General features: G+C 41.9%; 1 protein-coding gene across 8 annotated transcripts in view; it reads right to left on the bottom strand.

Annotated features, from left to right (window-relative positions):
* LRRC8A (leucine rich repeat containing 8 VRAC subunit A) overlaps positions 1-21,063 on the bottom strand; it is a 46,259-nt gene extending 25,196 nt beyond the window's left edge. For 3 of the 8 annotated variants that reach the window (XM_042478955.1, XM_042478954.1, XM_042478953.1), the window contains exons 1-2: positions 20,959-21,063; positions 9,166-9,350 (exon numbers count right to left, since the gene is read on the bottom strand). The gene's annotated coding sequence lies outside the window, so the exon portion shown is untranslated. Of the gene's footprint in view, positions 1-9,165; positions 9,351-11,758; positions 11,972-16,611; positions 16,662-17,574; positions 17,596-20,323; positions 20,416-20,853 lie in introns of those variants that run through there. The other 5 variants (XM_042478950.1, XM_042478949.1, XM_042478948.1 and 2 more) reach the window with 5 other exon arrangements.
* Positions 21,064-21,413: the final 350 nt, after the last annotated feature.

Consider the following 21,413-nt stretch of genomic DNA (forward strand, 5'->3'; position numbering starts at 1 on the left):
TGCACAGAATATGATACGACCATGATGTCAAGTACGCTAGTACCAGCATTCCAGAATTGCACTTATTACAGAAAGCAAAGCCATTTTAAAAAAACCACTATCAGCTGTTTTGAACTGCCCTTGTTTAGCACTTCTTCGGAGTATTGTGCAATACTATGCATCTCTCTTCAGATGTAAAACCCATTCAGTTCAGTGCAATTTAAAGGAAACCTTTGCACAGGATAGCAATCTTAATCTCTAAATTAGGGATGGGAATCATGGAGCTCCTCCGATATTGCTGGGGTGAAACTCCCAGCATGCCTTACCCATTGGCTATGCTGGCCAGGGCACATGTGAGCTGCACTCCAATAAAATCTGGAAGGCTGCACTTTGCCAACTCATGCTTTAAATCTTCTGTTGCACAACATTCAGTCTTCTAACTCCCGACTTAAATGTGGTTATTCTCTTACCTGCTCCTGCCTCTTCTCTATGCAGTCTTCCTTCTAACACACAGACACATATTAAATTCAGATGTTTGCCAGACTCTGATCTGATTTAAAAGACAACGGTTCTCTCTTTGCTGCTAAAGAGGTGGGTGGCACTGAAGCTGATTCTCTCAAACTTATCTTCACCAAGGTTTTCAAACAGAGAAACTAAAATTAAAAATTTAAAAATACACAAAGCAAAGAGAACTTCTCAAAGCTACCCAAACAGGACTGGAGATTGTCCTCCTCTGTGTCATTTGCAAACAAGTGTTCATGGAGAGAGACTTTTGAAACATCCTGGCATTTGTAGCTCGCTAAGCAACAAGTTTTCCTGAAGACTAAGTTGGAGTAAATTAAAAATGCAGGCAGAAGAAGCTGGTATGGCAATTCCTATTTTTTCCTGAAACAGACTTGATAGCAAAAACAGCAGGAAGCAGTGCTCAGAAGCCAAAAAGAGAAATTCTCCCATGGAGAAAACTCCTAGCAAGTTACACCTCACCAGGAGAGAAATAATCTATACCATTTTAAACCTGCTCTTCCTCCATAGAGGTCAAAGCATCACATAAACTTATTTCATTTAGGAAGGGGAGACACTGAGTAAGGTACATCTCACAGCAGATCCATGAAGGCTGCTTATCTTAGGCACTGGCCCAGGAAGGAATGGGTGGTCACCTCCAGAAGTAATTTTCTCTGGACCATACCAACATGTTGTTAACTGCTCGAGTCATCCCCGATTCATGGTGACCCTATGGATGAGACAACTCCAAGACCCCCTATCCTCCACTGCTCTGCTTAGGTCCTGCAAATTTAGTCCCATAATATCCCTGATTGAGTCTGTCCATCTGGCGTGCAGTCTTCCTCTCTTTCTGCTAACTTCTACCTAACCTAGAATTATTGCCTTTTCTAAGGAGTCATGCCTTCTCATGATGTGGTCGAAGCATAACAGCCTCAGTTTGATCATCAACAGATTTCAGTCTGTTCTAGGACCCACTTTTTTGTCTCTTTGGCTGTCCACGGCATTCTCACCACTCTTCTTCAGCATCACATTTCAAATCAGTTGGTTTTCTTCTTATTTGCTTTTTTCACTGTCCAGCTTTCATATCTGTATATTGTGACTGAGAATACAACGGTTCCATACGAACTCAGAAGCTATGCATAGTTATTTTTTTCATGGTTGTTGCCTAATCGGTTCCTAGAGCAGGGAGAGGAGGAACTTGTGACCTACCAGATGCTTCAAATTTCAGCTCCTCGGCACTCCAGACAGTGCAGTCAGTGGTTTAGAGACTTCCGAAACTTGCAGTACAAAACAGCTGGAGAGGCAAAGGCCTCCCAGTCATCTGTGGCAAAGCCATCCATAACAGGCATCAGTACAACTTGTGGTGGCCATGACTGCTAGATAAACCAAGATGGCAAGATGCAAAGGCAATCTGGACACCCAGAAGAAAAGCCTGACACCTACTGAGATGTTCAAATTTAGCAATGACCAGCCACTGTCAGAATAGAACACGGAGAAATAGAAGTAAGACACTCTAGGCTCAATGGGACTTTCTCCTAGAAATGTTTGCATAATCGTGCAGAAAAAACTGGAGACAAGTCTCAAGATGCTGAAAAGCTGGTTGGTTTTATTACTTTAAAAGATGCCCAACACTTTTTGAGATTACATATACTCAGAAGCCCCTTCTCAGTGGCTACTTAAAATCTAATCTTCAAACATTCTCTGAACAAGACAATATTTGAAGTTCAACAGCCCCTGAAGAAGGCCTTAAGAGCACACACAGGCTGGAATGCATTAGAGGTTTTAAACAACTATCTTCTGAACATTTTGAGATGTGTCCCCAGTTTCTTCTGTGGACTTCATTGGATGCTCCTCAGTTTCTGCTTCCTTTGCATAACACTGTAGCCTAAGGCTAGATTTAGATTTAATCCTTCTGCCCTGAGCTCAGTTTTCTCTGCCACAGCACTGACGTGTCCTTGAACTCTCCCAAGGAAATACGTATAGAAGGCATTTAGTAGCTCAGCATCTTTACCATCAAGAGTCTAATAAAATGCAGCAACAGAAAGTCACACACATCACAGTTGCTCCATTTCACCAGGGCAGTCTTCCTGATATCCCTGAAACCAACTTTGGGTGTAAGGAGAGTTTGCTTTTGGTTTTTCATTGACCATGTTTGTAGGGTTATCCAACCTTTCCAGAGGAAAGACCAAGAGATAAGAACTTAGAACCAAAGGTGACCTCTGAAGCCACCAGTGCTTTGAAGGATGGCTGCCTACTGCAGAAGTGGAGACCTTGTGGCTCTCCAGGTGACACTGGACTACAATGCCCATGATTCCTAGCTACTCTGGCTAGGGCTAATAGGGAGGGCAGCCCAAACTCATTGGTAAATGCTGTGCATTTCCCTCTGTTACCTCTCTTTCACAAGCAAGTTTCTTGCAGCCTACACAGACAGTCTTGAGGCAACTGGAAGGCTAACAGAATTATAGCAGCCTGAGCACTCGTAATGAAAACCTATGAAAAGTGACACTACAACTGGTCTCTTGTCTGTTTTAAGAGCTTATAGGCTCATCCTCTGAACATAAACCTTGCAAGAGGTGTGCAGAAATTGAATCCCATAACCAGAGAACTATACATACTAGCAACTCAGGAAAAATGAAAGAAGATTGGAGGAAAGGGCAGAGGCCAAGAAAAAGAACTACTTTCAAGTATCTGCTGAACAGGGGAGAGTATTTAATTTTGCAGATTTATGCTCACCTACTTCGCTCCAATTTTCTTGGAAGTAAAGCATTCTAGAATACAGGCAGTCCAAGCGTTCTGCAATCCAGCAATTGTGACCTTAAAGCCACCATTTTCACCCTGATTGCAAGGATGGGATTCTAAGTCCCCTAAGTCATCATGGGAGTGTCTGAATTAAAAAGAAGGCTTAAAAAATAAAACAATTACGAAACCTAGCAAGACCAGCCATTCACTCATGGAACCTAAGAGTTCATTGAAAATCAACTAAGCATTCACCAACTAAGATGACAGTAATGGCTCATGAGTATCTCCTGGAAATACACTCATTTGTACATTACATCTGATTTCCTCTTCCAGTTTCCAGCCCTCAACTGTGTGTTTGATTTCAGGGTTAGGAAGAAATAAATCCCCGTAAAATACATTTACAGTAAGCCCTCTGTATACACAGATTCTCTATCTATCGATTCAACCATCCACAGCTTGAAAATATTCCAAAAAGATAAAAATTCCCCAAAGCAAACTTTAATTTTCCAATTTTATGTAAAGGATGCCATTTTACTATGTCATTAAATTTAACAGAACTTGAGTATCCATGATTTAGATATTCATGGGGGATCCTAGAACAATACCTGAGCAGATACTAAGGACTCGTACTTTCTTTTACTGAAATCCTAAGATCCACCAATACAAGTAATCAGAAAATGACACACATTTTAGATCAAATGAGAAGATGGAGAAACACAGACCCTTATGATGCAGTGTTGCAAGCAGTGTACCTGCAGGAAACAAAGATTAAGTGGGGGAAAGTAATGAGATTCAACACTAGCCAATCCTACTGCAGGTATGTGTAAAGGTAAAGGTTTTCCCTTGACATGGATGTCTAATTGTAACCGACTGTAGGGGATGGTGCTCATCTCTGTTACTAAGCCAAAGAGCCAGCATTGTCCAAAGACGACTCTAATCTTGCGGCCAGCATGACTGCACTGAATGCTGTTATCTTGCTACCAAAGTGGTTCCTATTTATCTACTTGCACTTTTACATGTTTTTGAACAGCTAGGTTGACAGAAGCTGGGTCTAGTGGCGGGAGCTCACCCCATCATGGAGCACTTGAGCCTCGAATTGCCAACCTTCTGACCTTATGAATGTCAGAACTGGCATCTTAACACGAAGCCATTACATCCCTCATCCCATGTGTATCTACCTGCCTTTAAACTGCAAGGTAAAAAGCAGCTGCTGCCAAAATCCCTTACTGAGCAGAAAAACAGAGATAAATGTCTGCCTCATCAGCTATTCCCATTATGTAAAAAAGATAGATCAAATTATTTAGTCACCATAGTAAAAGTGGAGGCTGTGAAAGAAAAAGTAATCCTTGACTTGTTTCATTTCTCAGGACAGTGAAACTATTTTTATACTGTAAATGCTTTTTTCGCTCCTCTTTTTCATTCTCATCTTTTATATAACTGGATGTTTTTAGCAGCATCAGCAGTGGGAAGATGGTGAAGGAGGGCTGGAGAAACACAGAACATTTAAGTGCAGGGTCGCAGCAGCGTATCTGCAGTAAACAATGCACTCAAGAAAGAATATGGAAAAAAGGAAGATTCTAATCTCACTGATCCTAAGCTAGCCATATGTGCCTGCCTTCAACAGGCAAAGTAAACAGCAGCTACCTCCAGAATCTCTTACCAAGCATGCATGAACAGCAAAGTAGGGGAAAAATGGAGCAGAGATGCCTTGTCAACTAACCCCAGCACGTTTTAACAGATCTGGCCACCAAAATGAAAATCATAAGAAAAGTGAGGGTGGTTAAAGAAAACATCATCTTTGGACGCACTTTGGAGGTAGCCTTCAAGTGGTCACTAGTAGATTCAAAGTCCTTTTGTTTAGTTATGCAGGGCTTACCTGACAGGGTTTCCCCCCTTCTATTTCCCATGTGCATAATATTGTTAGTTTTGAATAAACGTTTTGTTGAAACTTGTTTGACTTGCTCTTCCTTTGAGAGGTATAGGAATTAATCCCTAACCTTTCCATGTTATGACTCCATCTGCTATATCAAGTTTTCTCTGGAATGATACTGAAGGACAGTTCTATCAATACCATGGACTGCAAGAAAACAAATAATGGGTCTAAGAGCATATCAAGCCTGAATGCTCTCTAGATGTCAAGATGACTAAACTGAGACTGTCATGCTTTGGAAGTATCATGAGAATACACGATTCATTAGACAAGACAACAATGCTTGGTAAGGTGGAAAGGAGCAGGAAAAGAGGAACACTGCATTACAGATGAATAAGACTCCATCAAGGAAGCCACAGCCCTGAGTCTGCAAGACCTGAGCAGATCTGTTGATGACAGGGTGACTTGGAGGTCTTTTATTCACAGGGTCACCATAAGTTGACTTGACAGCAGTTAACAATAATTGTTGCTGTAAGTTGAAAATGAAGGCACACAAAAACTACAATGGAAGGAAGCCACTACTACCTTCAGTTTGGAAGACCTGGGGAATACAAAATTAGAGAAAATACTGGACTAGAAGGATTATGGTGTTCTGGGTAAGAAAGGGTATGATCATCTTGGGAACCTTACAACATTGTATTTGGCTGCAGGAGGGGGTGCACTTGGTCTGAGGTTTCACCTACACCACCAGCTAAAGGATCTGTCTGAGGATTTGGAGCTAGTACTACCCAGAGTAATCAGCAAAGAACAAAAGTGAACAGTTGTCTAACTCTATTGTCTGACTGCTTCATGCTTTCTCTCTCTCTCTCTCTCTCACACACACACACCTTTTTATATTCCAAGTGGCTTCTCTCACACACTTCCTCTGGCTAGCAAACTGCTTTGCTGTTTGCATATCATGGAAGCCTACCACCAAATACATGGCTGGAGAAAAGGCTTCATGGGTAGTTCAACTGCATCATACAAAAATTAAAGCTGCAGAAATAATAATAATAATAATAATAATAATAATTATTATTATTATTATTATTATTATTATTCTACTTCCAAAGTAGCACCAGGTTTTCCTATAAATGTTAATTTATGACTAGCTTAGTCGCTTCTTTGCAAAAGCAGACAGATCTCTCATTTCTCTCGCACACGTTCCAGTGCATGAAGCAATAACTCTGCTTTCAAAACCAGGAAGCATATGATTATTTCAGTATCCACTGGAATCTGTAATTGGTTAATTAAAGTCAACACTTTAATTAAGGACTCCACTGCTTTTACAATACAAGGCTGGGTCATCCCAGGGGAAACCTTTAAGTGGCCTAAAAGGAGAGAGGTAGAAAGAGAGGATAGAGAGGGAAGGACAAAGGAAAATGTGTGTGGGGAGGGGGGGGAGAGACAGCTCTGAAAGGGTCTCAGGAGAAACCATATGTTCCTCTAGTTCTTCTAGAACAGACATGAATGCATGACCACGAAAAAAGCTGCTTTAAGCTAAGACAGGCAGGTATTGTCTATCCTGAAAGGATGTAAATGGCTTTGGTGAAATACCAGGGCTCTTTGAAAGGCCAGGCTGAATTACCTCACCAAACTACAAATCCCAGGATTCTGTAGATAAAGTCATGGCAGCTAGTGGTATTAAACTGCTTTAATTCTGCAGCATGGATGCATTCATAGAATCGTAGAGTTGGAAGAGACCGCAAGAGCCATCCACTCCAACCCCCTGCCATGCAGGAAATCACAATCAAAGCATGTTGATTACTGATGAAGGGGACATGTAGCCCAACACAGCTGAGGGGGGAACCAAGTTGAGATCTCTACTGAAGGAGGCTAGATTGTTCCCTTTGTTATTTTCCTGACAAGAGAAACAGAGACCTTTATATCATAAGGGGCATTTGGCATCTGATCTCATTTATCACGGAAAGGGTTGCTAATTGGATGTTGCTGTTGTATGCCTTCAGGTTATTTCCAACTTACGGCAACCCTAAGGCGAATCTATCACAGGGTTTTCTGGAGCGAGTATGTGACTCCGCCAAGTTTCCATGGCAGAGCAGAGACTTGAACTCTGATCTCCAGAGCTGTAGTCCAGTGCTCAAACCACTACACCAGACTGATTCTCGCTAACTGGATGATTGCTACATTTTAATTTTTTTGTCATATTTTAAAGTGGTCATTTAAAGTTTTAATGCTTTCACCTACATTATGACTTCAGTATATTTGTCTTATTGAATATTAAGCATCCCAGAGTCCTAATCAGGGAGAAAAGATGGGAAGAAATCTACCAGTAATAAACACATAAATAACACATAAATACTGTATAATTGCCCATTCAAAAAGGAGCAATCAAGAAGCAAGAGAGAACTCACAAGTCCCCTGAACCTTTCTGAGGAGACCAAAAATCCTAGAAATGGTGCAATGGCCACTTACATGAAGGATCATTCTTGTTCAGTGGAGAAGATGACATCCAATATGGGTTAGCCTCATTGCTGACCAGGCAAGGCAAGATGGTGTGACCTACAATATTTGTTTTTGCCTCGAGGCTGAAGGTTCCTCACTCTCATTCAACTAGTTGATATGTCTGCCACCTCATGTCACTTTATAATCTTCTAAACCAAGATTATCCAGACTATAGGTGAGCATTTTGCTTGGGGAAATGGATCCCATTTCCAAACCTCCCAACACCTCTGTGAGCCAACAACCAACTCTCTTACCTCTGGATCAGCATCCATCAAATAAACTAGAAGCCAGGCAGGGGAGACAGAGAAAGTTCTCTCTTCTGTTTGCTGACAAATCCCATAGTCGAAAACTCAAGATCCCAAAAAGAGAGGGTATTTAATTACGTGATTATTCACCCTCACAATACAATATCACTTCCAGCCAAGGAGCTGCTCATTTTACAAATGGGAGGCCTGAAAGGGTTGGTTCAGCCCTGGGAATGCAAACATGGTCTCTGCAAAAGGAGAAAGCTCCAAGTACCACACAGCAAAGAACAAGATCTCTGGAGTAGTGCATGGGTGTATCACTGGATATGAAAAATATTGGGGTATAGAAATGTGGATGGTTTGAGTGCTGCACTAGAATTTTGGGAGACCAAGGTTCAAATGGAAACCTACAGGGTGCCATGGAGCAAGTCATACTTCTTCAGCTCATGAGTTGTAAGGGTTGGCAAGGGTCACCTAGTTCAACACCGTGCCATTCAACCAAATGCAACAAAAGCACTCCTGACAGATGGCCACCCAACCTCTGTTTAAAATCCTCCACTGTTCAACAGCTCTGATGATAAGAAGATTCTTCTTAATATTTAAGTGGAATCTCTTTTCTTGTAATTGGAATCTGTTGGTTCATTTTCTAGTCTGTACAGCAGCAGAAAACAAGTTCATCTTCTACATAACATCTCTTCAGAGATTCATTGGTTGGAGCAATGGAAGGCAATGGTAAACCTACTCTGAATAAATTTTATCAAGAAAGCCCTAAGGCCCTATACAGACAGGCCAAAATAAAGCTGCTTCAGGTCACTTTGGAGGTATAGTGTTTCAATGATGCATGCATCCTAAGAGTCTGGAAGCTGCACCAAAGCTGCACTCCAGTCCTTAGGACTGGAGCGTGGCTTTAGTGAGGCTTCTGGCTCTTAGAATGCATGTATCATTTAAACAGCATACCCCCAAGTAACTCGAAGCAGCTTTATTTTGGCCTGTCTGTATCAGGCCTAAGACAGAGTAACCTTAAATTGGAGTCGACTTGAAAGCATGCAACAACAGTAAAGAAGCTGTGGGACGCTCACTTCTCATACATTCCTTGCCACCGCTGCCAAAGTTCCCTCACTATACATTTTAAGGCCACTGAGTTCAGCAAATTCTTTTATATTCAAGTCACATCTGAGCTGTAATGTGATGCAAGAACACGTCTCCCCAACTCTTTACCTTCTTGCTTGCTGGTTTTTTCCATTTGGCTTTTGATCAAACCTTTCTTTAACCTTCTCTGCTGTTCCATGTTTAAAAATAAATATATATATATATAAAAAGGCACATTACCAAGTACGTCATCACCAGAGCAGTCCTTTAGGGAACAGGATGCAGGCCTTCTCTTTCTCCACCCAAGCTAGCTTCTGCTATCTGTACTTCAGCCCTCTGTACTGAAGTTCAAGGTGCCCTCCATGAGCAGAATCCTGATCTGGTGCTGAAGAGACTCCTTCCCCAAACGCCATGGGAGCAGGTACCTTAAAATAAACACACAACTAAGTTTACTAATGCGGGTCAGGTTTGGTAGTTTAGTCATGATGGTGGTGGGTGTTTCCCCCCCAAAAAACGCTCGACAAAACAAAAAGAAGACAGTACCAACTGTCCTGTCCATTTGTGTGGCAAGGCAGATCTTACCCGGTATTGGTTGAGTTTACAGGATACAATGAGTAACTTTAAAATCATAGAAACATAAAGTTGGAAGAGACCTCTAGGGCCATCAACCCCATTCTGACACACAAGAAGCCATAATCAAAGCATCCCTCACAGATAACCATCCAGCCTCTGCTTAAAGATCTCCAAAGAAGGAGATTCCACCACTCTCCGACGGAGTGTTTTCCACTGTCAAACAGCTTTTATCATCAGGATGTTTTTCCTAACGTTGAGGTGGAATCTCTTTTCCTATAGTTTGAATCCATTGCTCCGGGTCCTATTGTCTGGAGCAGCAGAAAACAAGCTTGCTCCATCTTCAATATTGTATCGCCTCTTAACCTTCTCTTATCCAGGCTAAACAAACCCAGCTCCCTAAGCTGCTCCTCATGGGGCTTGATGGTTTCCAGACCTTTCACAATTTTGATCACCCTCCTCTGGACATGCTCTAGCTTGTACACATCCTTTTTGAATTGTAGTGCCCAGAACACAAAAGAACTTATTGCAAAAGGTAGTTTTAAACCACTTTAAAATTGTAAATAACCAAATTCCATTTTAATGCTCAATTTTTTCATTATTTTAGTTGTACACATATTGTTCTTTTTAAAAATTGTAAGCTATCTCGAGTCCCAATTCTGGGAGAGAAATAGGATATAAATCATTATAATAACAACAGAGAGACAGAGTGGTTTGAGTGTTCAACTATGACTCTGGAGAACAGGGTTCAAATCCCTGTTTGGCCATGAAACCCATTTGGTGACTCTGGGCAAATCACACTCTCTCAGCCTCAGAGGATGGCAATGGTGAACCTCCTCTGAAGAAAACATGCAGAGATAGCTATGTTGGCCATTTAACAAATACAAACAGGCCCCATACAGACAGGCCAAAATAAAGCTGCTTCGGGTCACTTTGGAGGTATGCTTTTTAAATGATACATGTGTCCTAAGAGTCCGGAAGCTGCACCAAAGCCACAATGCAGTCCTTAGGACTGGAGCTCAGCTTTGGCACAGCTTCCAGACTCTTAGGACGCATTCATCATTTCAACAGCATACCTCCAAAGTGACCCAAAGCAGCTTTATTTTGGCCTGTCTGTATGGGGCCAAAACTCCATCAATGATACCTTTATTGGCCAACCAAAATACACAATATAATCTGAAGAAATTTGCCAAGAAAACACGGTGAAGGCACATAACAACAAATAACAACTTTAAAAGACTACACAAAGATAGAATTTCAGTTCAAAACTAGATAATTTAAAAATGGTTGAAACCACGTATGGATGTGAGAGCTGCCAGTGAAGAAATCTGACAGAATGCAAATCAACTAAGAAGAGTGCTGAGGATGTGGGTGGCCAAAAGGAAAAACAAATGGGTCTTAGAACACATCAGATCTGAGCTCTCCCTGGTAGCTAAGATGACTACATTAAGCTTGTCATATTTCAGCCACATCATCAGAAGAGATGACTCACTGAAAAAGACAATAATGCTAGGAAAGGTGGAGGGCAGTCGAAAGAGAGGAAGAGTGCATACCAGATGGATAGAGTCAATTAGGAAGGCCATGGACATGAGCCTGCAGGACCTGAGCAGGGCAGTTGAGGACAGGGGCGCTTAGAGGTTTCTCATCCACAGCATCACTGTGAGTCAAGGTGACTTGAAGGCAGTTATCATCAAAATAAATGAATTTGGACAAAATCAATTAGGTCCAAAAGCTTTAATGAAAAGTTCCATTTTGACTAGGTGCAAAATGATACCAACATTGGTGCCAATAGAGTTTCCAAATGGAGGCTGTTCCCCAACTGGGGTGTCACCACAGTGAAGGCCCTCCCCTATGTTTCCTTTGGTGAGACACAGAACAGGACCCCTCTAACAGTCCTCAATTGTCAAGCAGTTGCATAGTCTGAAACAGGTGGACAACTCAGGGCCAAATTCAACTGCAGAGCCTCAATACAGCAGTGTGTAGGGCAAAAGGGTCAGGACCAAAAAGTTGATCACAGTTGAGCTTCAAGCTTCTGTTGCTGGTAACTCCTATTATAGTTCACATTTTCGCGCTACACTGAAAGGAAGACAGGTTTAATGAACAAATAAATAATAAAATGCCACCCAGCATCACTCAACATTGTTGGTTAGTTATACAGTAGAGAAGAAAGAACCTCTTCAGACAGTGAAAGATTATCTTATGGAACTCACTGATAGGGTAAAAAAAAATTAGTCCAGTTTTATTCGTTAGATTTATATCTCACCTTTCTTCCTGGGAATTCCTGGCAGTGTTTATAGCTTGCCCGCTGCTTTATCCTCACAACAATCTTGTAAGGTAGGTGAGGCTGAGAGGCAATGATGAGCCTAAGGTTACTATGATCTCACATCATCTTGGAACTACCCTTCATGGATGAATACACTGGGTCCCCATCCTTAGACCAATTTTTAAGGTTTGTATCAACTGATCAAATATCTCCCTGTTCCAAAGAATGCAAAATACTTTGAATATTTCAGTACAAATATTTATATAGACTTCGTTTTAAAAGGGACCTATCCTTCCCACACACACACAGATGGGGAAGAATGTCTCTCCTGAGATGATGTTTGTTTCTATATCACCTATTAAAAAAGAAATCAAGCTTTTAAAAAATCAATTAATTCCCGGAAACCCAAATAACTGAGCTCTGGGAGCATATCAATCAATTCTTCTCAACCCCAGGAATAGCAGTTGGGTCGCAAGTCCAAAAAACCACCTATTCATCAAACCATCAAAGCAAGCATGGCTCTGTCCATGTGAATGCCTTTGATAATGGATCTCTCCAGTTATGAATGGGATGCGGAGTTTCAGAGGCTGATTTTTAATGATGGCATGGGCTTCATGTTTAATTATAGTATTCAAGTGGAGTTAATTGTACAAGCTTAATTCACATATTTCTCCCCTTTGTTCAGCACATGATGAGAGACGTCTGCAATTAAACTTCAAATAGGTACATACAGGCCACAGGCCATGTACAAATGTAACTGCTGTTGTTGTGCAACTTCAAGTCATTTCTGACTTATGGCAACCCCAAGGTGAACCTATCATGGGGTTTTCTTGGCAAGGTATGTTTAGAAGGGGGTTGTCAATGACTTCCTCAGAGGTTGAGAGAGTGTGACTTGCCCATGGTCACCCAGTGGGTTTCATAGCTGAGCTGGGATTGAAACCCTGATCTCTAGGATCCTAGCCGAACACTCAAACCACTACATCACACTTTCTTACATTGTAAAAACACCTCTCAGTTTTATTATTGATGCACTTTTTTAAAAAAACAATGTTATTAAACATAAACACATACACTTCTTAAACATATATCCAAAAACTACATAATAGAACAAAACAAAAACAAGCAACGCTAACACTACCGACTTCCCACCCCAAACTGATAGTTATATTCCACTATTATTATACTTCCTTTATATGATGTTATAATTATGCTTCTACTGCATATAAACAAGTGATTCTCAAACTCTTGTCCTCCTGGTTTTTGGACTCCAGCTCCCAGAAGCCACAACCTGGGATTCTGGGAGCCAACGTCCAAAACACCTGAAAGGCCTGCGTTTGGGAATCACTGATGTCTCTGTATGATTTTATGTCTCTGTATGATTTTATGTAGCCCCTGAAGAAAGCCTTGAAAAACATATACAGGCCAAAATACAGTTGGCTTTTAAAAGTCAATGAATCATTCATTTATTGAAATGAAATGTCTCCTGCCTCTTCTGTGGCATGCCTCCGAGAAGCCAAAGGGACAAACTAGTCCTTTGACGATGGTATTCCACAAATTTCTGGTGGCCAGACTTTAGAAGCCATGTCATCCTCCCCACTACAGCAGGAGAAGTCAACGTACAAACAGCACACTCTGCAACAGCCTCTCTCAACAACTCTCTGTAGTCAGCTACAAATATCATCATCCCCAGACAGTATGACCAATAAAGACAACAATTACAGTCCAAAACATCTGGAGAGCAGGAGAATGGGAAAGGTTGCTTATGGAAGAAGCGAGTACTGTAACTTCAAAAAGTTGGAAGAGGCACAGGAATCCTAACCTATTGGAAAACAAACAAACAAACACCCCCTCCCCACTCCAGATGGGGCTTCCTTAACAATAATATACAAATTGCTCATGCACCCTCTTTATAATGGAACTGTACTTCTGGGAGGTCTCCAGGACATGGTTTTCCTTGTAAACAACGTGAATAGTGGAGTAAATACTTTGTTTTAAAGAGGATTGCAGACAAGGAAGCCCACTCTATTCTGCCTTGATCAGGCCTCACCTAGAATACTGTGTCCAGTTATGGGCACCACACTTCAAAAAGGATGTTGACAAATGGGAGCGTGTCCAGAAGAGAACGTCTAAAATGGTGAAGGGTCTGGAAAGCATGCCTTATGAGTAAAGACTTAGGGAGCTGGGTATGTTTAGCCTGGAGAAGAAAATGTTAAGAGGTAATGTGATAGCCCTGCTTAAGTATTTGAAGGGGTGGCATTTTGAGGATGGAGCAAGCTTGTTTTCTGCTGCTCCGGAGAATTTGACCTGGAACAATGAATGCAAGGTACAGGAAAAAGAGATTCCGCCTGAACATTAGGAGCAACTTCCTGACAGTAAGGGCTGTTCAACAGTGGAACACATTCTCTCAGAGTGGAGTCTCCTTCCTTGGAGGTCTTTAAACAGAGTCTGGATGGCCATCTGTCAGGGATGCTTTGATTGAGAGTTCCTGCATGGCAGGGCTTGGACTGGATGGCCCTTGTGGAATCTTCCAACTCTATGATTATATAAGCCTTCTCCATATTAATTTTTTCTCCCCAAAAAACCTTAACACCCCCCCCCCACTCCTTAATGAGTGACAGGTTTGAACTAAAATAAGCTCAGGGCCCTCTGCACTTCTAAGACTAAAAAATACACAGACGTGAACCTCCCTGGAAGTAACAATCACCTCTGTTTTAAAGGAACACTGCAGATCCAGTGGGGTGCAAAATCAATAAGGGGGGACCATCTGGTCCAAATAGTGTCCATCATTGCTCTAGGGAAATGTTTGATCATGCACATTCTCTCAACAACAGCTGTTACTGTTTGTATACCACTTGTGAGTTCCAACCCTCCTAAACATACACACACACATCTGAACATTTATACACACACACACAGAGGAGACAGGTATGTTTATGAGATGTATACTCCACATTCCACAAGAGACAATAAAAACAACCCTACCGTGGTTTAGAGCCCCATCTAATCCAGTGTTTAAAATGTGTTAAAATCCCCATCTAACCTAGTATCCTGTTTTCCCACAGTGGCTAAATATATTGTCTTGGGAAAGCCTGAGCTAAGCTCAGAAAAGCCTTTCTGCCCAGCACTGGACATTTAGAGGTATACTGCTTCTAAAGTTGGCAGTTCCATTAAGTGACAACAGAATTACAGCCACTGATAGATTTATTCCCTGTGGTTTTATCTTAATCTCTCTATAAAGCCATCTATGTAAGTTGCTAGCTACCACCCTATCTTGTGGCCTTAGATATCGCAGATTAATTCTGCTCTATTTGAGGAAGGGTCTTCCATGTGGAAGAAATATAAGGAAGAAACATCTGTGGCTGTTCTTAAACAACTGCTCAATTTCAGTAAGATAATTCTCAGACAAACACATTCCTCCTCCCCACTTTCTCCACTTCATATACTATAACCCTGGAAGACTACAAAAACTGCTTCTTGCATCCAATTTACTGTGACCAGAGTCCTTCCCTGACTCATTTGGTTTCCCTGAATTATTTGCTTAAGTGTCTGAACAGCTGTACCTTTGGCGGTAAGTAAATCAGAAACAGATGTAATCTCCAAATTATGGACAGGGGCATCCTTTAAATCTCATCCCCTCAATAACCCATCCGCTCTTCCTCAGCTAGTCAATATACAGAAGCAAAGAATTTCTCAGGCCCTAATGGCAAAACATTCAGACAAGCCATGCATTTCTCTCATCCCTGCCTTACAGGCTTTTTGGCCAATCTCCGGGAATCAGTGCGCTTGCCAGTCTTCCTTTTCCCTCACTGGAAAGACTGTAACCCCATATGACCCTCTCCTTTGCTCTGTAACTGCACTCATCCCATAAACCTTTAAAAGCAGTGATGTTTTCTCTGATGGTGCAGAAATGTTAAATTATCTGCTAGCCTTGGGGTTGGCAGGCATGGGCAGCCATAAAACAAGAGCCTGCTAGCTAAAGGGACTGTGAGGCATCAGAGACAGAATATACTGCCAGTAACACCATAAAAACAACCCAGGAGAAGGAAGCAGAGGAGAAGGAAATGGTGATCAAAATTGGGCTGCAAAAATCCTAATTAGCTGGTACCTCCCTTCTCTCCAAAGGTTGCAAAAACTCACCTATGTCTTTAAATCCCTTCCCAGCTTTCACCTTCCTTCCCACACCCAAATCTTTTCCTCTTCTACTCCTGCCTCTCTCCAACCTTTTCTTTCCTGCTCCACCTCTTTCACCTCTCTCTAGCACCCCACTTTGTTCCATTCAAGAAGCCTCTGCCACATTTAAGAAACCTGGAACCCAAGAATTCCTTGGAAATAAACTAAGTGTTCGCTGACTGAAGTGACAGTAATGGCTCATGAGTATCCCCTGGAAACTCACTCATTTGTACATTACATCTGCTCCCTGTATACATGTGCATTTGGGTTTTAATTTGTTTTTATTAGCTCTTTGTAAAAGTGCTTTTATTGGTAGTGTTTTTATTACTCTGAGAAGTTTTGGTCAAAGACTGTAAATAAACATACATACATCTGATTTCCTCTCCTAGTTTGCAGCCCTCAACTATGTGTTTGATTTCGGGGTTGTTTCTGGGTCCTATTGCATTCCATCCAACTCCAACAACAATATAAATATGACTTTTAGACTGTAAGAGTGAGGGCAGGGAACTGTCTACCGTATATATTTGACTATAAGTCGACCTCATGTATAAGTCAAGGGCAGATTTTGGGGCCAAAGTTATGGATTTTGATATGTTCCGGGGATAATTCGAGGGTAAAACTTAGGGGCATGTAAAAAAGGATGTAAAGAATGAAGCAAAGGGAAATGAGGCCAAACAACTTACAAAGTTCAAGCAGACATCACTGTTGGTGCTCACACTTGACTAAAGGCTGGATGGATGAGAAAACAGAGGGGAATCAGTGCTTCCAAAAAGATTAAGATCTTGCCTTTCATCAGAGACTGGTTCCTTTTTTTGTAAGAGTTAAGAGTATGGTACTTACATTGACCCATGGATAAGTAGGTTTTAGGGGTCAATTTTTGACTAAAATTTCTAGACTTATACATGAATATGTACAGTAACTAAATTTTAAGTCATTCTGAGAGCTTTGTGGCTGAAGAGCGGGGCATAAATACTCCAAATAAACAAAAAAATATTCTTAATGGCCTGAGGCTTCAATATCATTCCGTTTTTGCTTGTTAAGAGAAGGATTTACAGTTGGCTCTCCATATCTACCGATTCTTTATCCACGGATTCAACCACCCATGGCTTGAAAATATTAAAAATATATACATTTCAAAAAGCAAACCTTGATGGTGCCATTTTATACAAGGTGCACCATTTTACTATGCCATTGCATTTAAAGAGAATTGAGCATCTGTGGATTTTGGTATCTACGGGGGGTCCTGGAAGCAAACCCCAGCAGATACCAAGAGCCCACTGGACATCCACAAATGGTCATCCTAAAATATAAATGAGTCTAGAAAGTGCTGCTACATTTCTTTTTCTCTCTCTATTTCCTTTTCATGCCATAAGGTTCACTTTGGCTAGCCAACTGCTTCCCACACAACTTTGTCCAAGTCAAAAGCCCTATTCATTCACACCTCTCTTACTCCAGCATTTCTTCCCACCCTGCCCTCTGGCAGACTCCTTTCCTGGTTTTTGTATGCATGCTTGAAGGAGTGGAGGAATACACCTTCTCCAGCCCATTTTTTTCGACCTGCTCACTGCTTGAGTCACCCACATTTTCTGCCATCCAAGCCTCTCTAGTCTTCTCCTAAAATTCCCACTGCCCTGTCGTTCATTTACCATTTGCCAGCCCAATGGTTGCATCCACAGTGCAGAAATAATTCACTTTGACACGGCTTTAACTGGCCTGGCTCTTTTGCTCTGCATCCTTCAGTTTCTATGACAAACGCTCCTTTCCTTCTCAAACTGATCTTCAGCCCTCTTTTGCCAGCATGGCATAGCAGTTTGAGCGTTGGACTACAACTGGAGACCAGGGTTCGAGTCCCAGCTAAATCAAAGATATGTAACAAAACAAATTTTAAAAGTCGCCCACGCAGTGACTGGCTTTGGATGGAGCAAGAAATCTCTAATTGGAACAAGACTTATGTGTTTAAATATATAAAAGAATATTATTTGATTTCCTTAGGGAAAGATGACTTAACTATATTGGAGAAAGCAATAAAGAATCATGGAGAGCTAAAGAGGAAACTGTGATTAAGAAAGCAGAAGGTAAAATGGGGTATGAAGAGGTAAAAAATATAATTACATTTTCCATATCTCCTAAAATGATTGCTAATTTAAATGAAATGTATTTCCTCTGAGTGTCTGTCTGTGGGAAGGGAGTGGGGGAAGCACATTATAAATGATGAATCATATAATGTGTACTATGTAAATAATAAAGTTTAAAGGGATGAATCAATGAAAGAAAGAAAGAAAGAAAGAAAGAAAGAAGAAACAGTCAAGTAACTCCAGCCCCTATTATGACTATTGCCTTATTATTCTGAGAATTTAAGATTTACTCTTTTCTCATCTTCCACCAACCCCACTTTCCTTTCTCTTCCCTTCCAATTTCTAAAGCAAAGCTCCCTTTTACATCTGTTTTACTTGCCCTCTGTGCAGATATTTGCAGATGACACTCTGGATTTCCAAAGCTCCTCTGCAGCTTAGAGAACATGGAAAAAATTCTTCCTCTTTGCAGACTATAAGTCCCAGACAGCCCTAGCAGCTATTCCAGCTTGGCTAAAGAGAACAACTTCTCCATGCTCTCAGTCACATCTCTGGGGAACCCTTCTTCGCAAATCTTTCCAAGGGTGAACCCACCCTTGCAGAAATAAAGCAGTCTGACATCACTTTAGTGGGCATGGCTCTATCCTTAGACACTGCTAGTTTGGTATGAAGCGGTATATAAATGAAGCTGTTTGTTTTGTTTTTTGAAAGTGGTGTCAAACTGGATTCTCTGGTGCCCCAACATACAGTTCCCCAAATGTCGTAGCCTTGAGCCATGGCAGTTAAACATGGTGCCAAACTGGATAACTTCTGCACTGTGGATGCCGCCTAAGACTCCACAAAATCAGGGATCAAATCCCCGCTTGGTCATGAAAATCCTTGAGCAAGTCACATTCTCTTAGCAGGAAGGCAATGGCATACTCTCTTGCCAAGGATACCTCACCAAACTACAAATCCCAGGATTCCGCAGGATAAGAGTCATGGCAGTTTAAAGTGGCATCAAACTGCTTTATTTCTGCAGCGTGGAACTGGCTGCCATGTTTCAGAAGTGAAGAAACCACACTGGCCCTCACTTACTCTCACTGCCTACAGTAAGTCTGCTTGATCCCTGCCCCATTTCTAGCTCCCCATAGCACACATTTGTAAAAACCACATCCCCATACTTCTCTCCCCACCTTCCTAAAGCCCAAGTTGAGGTTCTGTATTATTTTTGCAGTGCAAATGAGGCCACAGGGTTCATGTACACTGCAGAAATAATGCATTTTGCACCCACTTTAACTACTATAGGTCTATCTGACAGAATGCTGGGATTTGTAGTTTGGTGAGGCATCAGCCCCCTTTGCCAGAGAAGGCGAAAGACCTTCGGTGTATCCATACTGCAGTTAAAGCTGCCTGACCCTGATTTAATTGCCATGGCTGCCTCCTACATAACCCTGGGATTTTTAGTTTGGACCAGAGTTCAATTCCCAGCTTAGCCATGAAATCCACTGAGTGCTCTTGGGCAAGTCACATACTTGCCCAAAAGCAATGGCTAACCTCCTCTTGCCGAAAAGAAAACAACATGATAGCTTCGCCTTAGGGCCGCCATAAATTGGAAACAACTCAAAGGCACACAAGAAGAGAAAGTAAGCACTTGAGCTCTCTGAATATGGCTTGCCAAACTACAAATCCTAGGATTCTCTGCAGTAAGAACTATGGCAGTTAAAGCCACATCAAGTTGCTTTAATCCTGTATCTTGGATGCACCCAAGATCTATGGCAGTTAAAGGGGCATCAAGCTGCTTTAATCCGGCAGTGTGGATATACCCAAGGTCTTTAGCGTTATCTTCCAAAGCGTGCTGGTGGCTCACCAAACTACAAATCCCAGGATTCTGCAGGATAAGAGTCATGTCAGTTAAAATAGCATGCAACTTGCTGTACAACTATGGTGTGGATACACCCCTTGCCCAAACTACAAATCCCAAAAATCCCACCTAGGATGGAACTACACCACTTAAAAGCGGTGTCAAACTGCACTATTTGAACACTGAGGAAACATATCTAGGTGACCCTGGGCAAGTCACACTCTCTCAGCCTCAGAGGATGGCCATGGCAAACCCCCTCCAAAGAAACCTGGCAAGAAAATCCCATGAGAGGGTCGCCATAAGTCTAGCAACAACTTGAAGGCACATGATAACAATAAGAATAACCCATGGATAGCCGTGATGGCTGCATAGCCAAGTACAACATCATCCAAAATCCACCAGTGACATCTTTATAAGGCCAACCAAAATGCACAAAATACACAGTGCAAGCTTTCTAGGCTCCACTGGCTTCTTCATCACCTTTTGCCTGAAGAAGCTTGCATCATGCTTTCTGTATGTTTTAGTCCCCATAATAATATGTATCCCTGTTTAGTGGATTTTGGATGTTATTATATTTACATATTGTGGAGAATCTTTCCCATTTTCTGCCACTTTGTCACTTAAAAAAAGGCACAAATGTCCAAAACACACTGCTGAAATAATCCAGTTTAAGACTGCTTTAACTGCTCTAGGGAATCCTGGGAATTGTAGTTTATTGGGCTCTTTGACAGAGAAGGCTAAATGTCTCACAAAACTGTGAATCCCATAATTCTCTAGCATTGAGCCAGGGCAGTTAAAGCGGTCTCAAACCGGATTATTTTTGCAGTGTGTCCTGGACCAAAGTTACTAGTCCTCTGAGTTTTAGCCGCCTTGAGTCCCTGTACTGAAAGGAAGGCGGGTTATAAATAAACATTTATTATTGAGCCCATAATCTCCCCTTCTTCGCTGACACTCTCTGAGGAGAAACTCCCTCGCAGCCCCCCCCATAATGGCGTCCCCACCACACCCACCTGGCTTTGCCGTCCTGGCTCCGTCCCTTTGGGCTTTTTCGGTCCTTTTGTTTGTCCCTCATCCCTTCATTGCACCACTCCGGGCTGCTCCACCCCGGAACTGACCTCACCCAGCCGGCATGGATCTCCCTCAGCCGCAAACCCTCCTTGGCAGCTCCCTTTGGCTCCTCAGCCTCTGCTTCGTTTCCACTAGACGGCGCCATCTTGGAACCAAGCGGCTTTAAATAGGCCCAGGGGGCGGAGCCTCTTTGGAGGGAATCGGTCGCCATGTTTTAGACGGGCAAAGCCGTCGTTGGGCAAAAGGGAAGAAGCGGAGGCGGCCATTTTGGAGAAGGGCAAAAAAGCCGTTGGCGGGAAAGAGAAAAAAACACCCAGAGGGTGGCCATCTTTAGTAAGGGAAAATTAAGCGTGACTCGGCCATATTGGTCAAGGGCATATTCATTTTAAAAGAGGTTGAAGTGAGGTTTGCAGGCAAAACCCTGATAAAAAGCACTTGATTGTTTCAACAAAAAGTAGAATATAAAAATATTAATATTTATTTTTAATGTTTAATTAATAAA

This window comes from Sceloporus undulatus, chromosome 7 (assembly GCF_019175285.1).
Source record: "Sceloporus undulatus isolate JIND9_A2432 ecotype Alabama chromosome 7, SceUnd_v1.1, whole genome shotgun sequence".
Lineage (NCBI taxonomy): Eukaryota > Metazoa > Chordata > Lepidosauria > Squamata > Phrynosomatidae > Sceloporus > Sceloporus undulatus.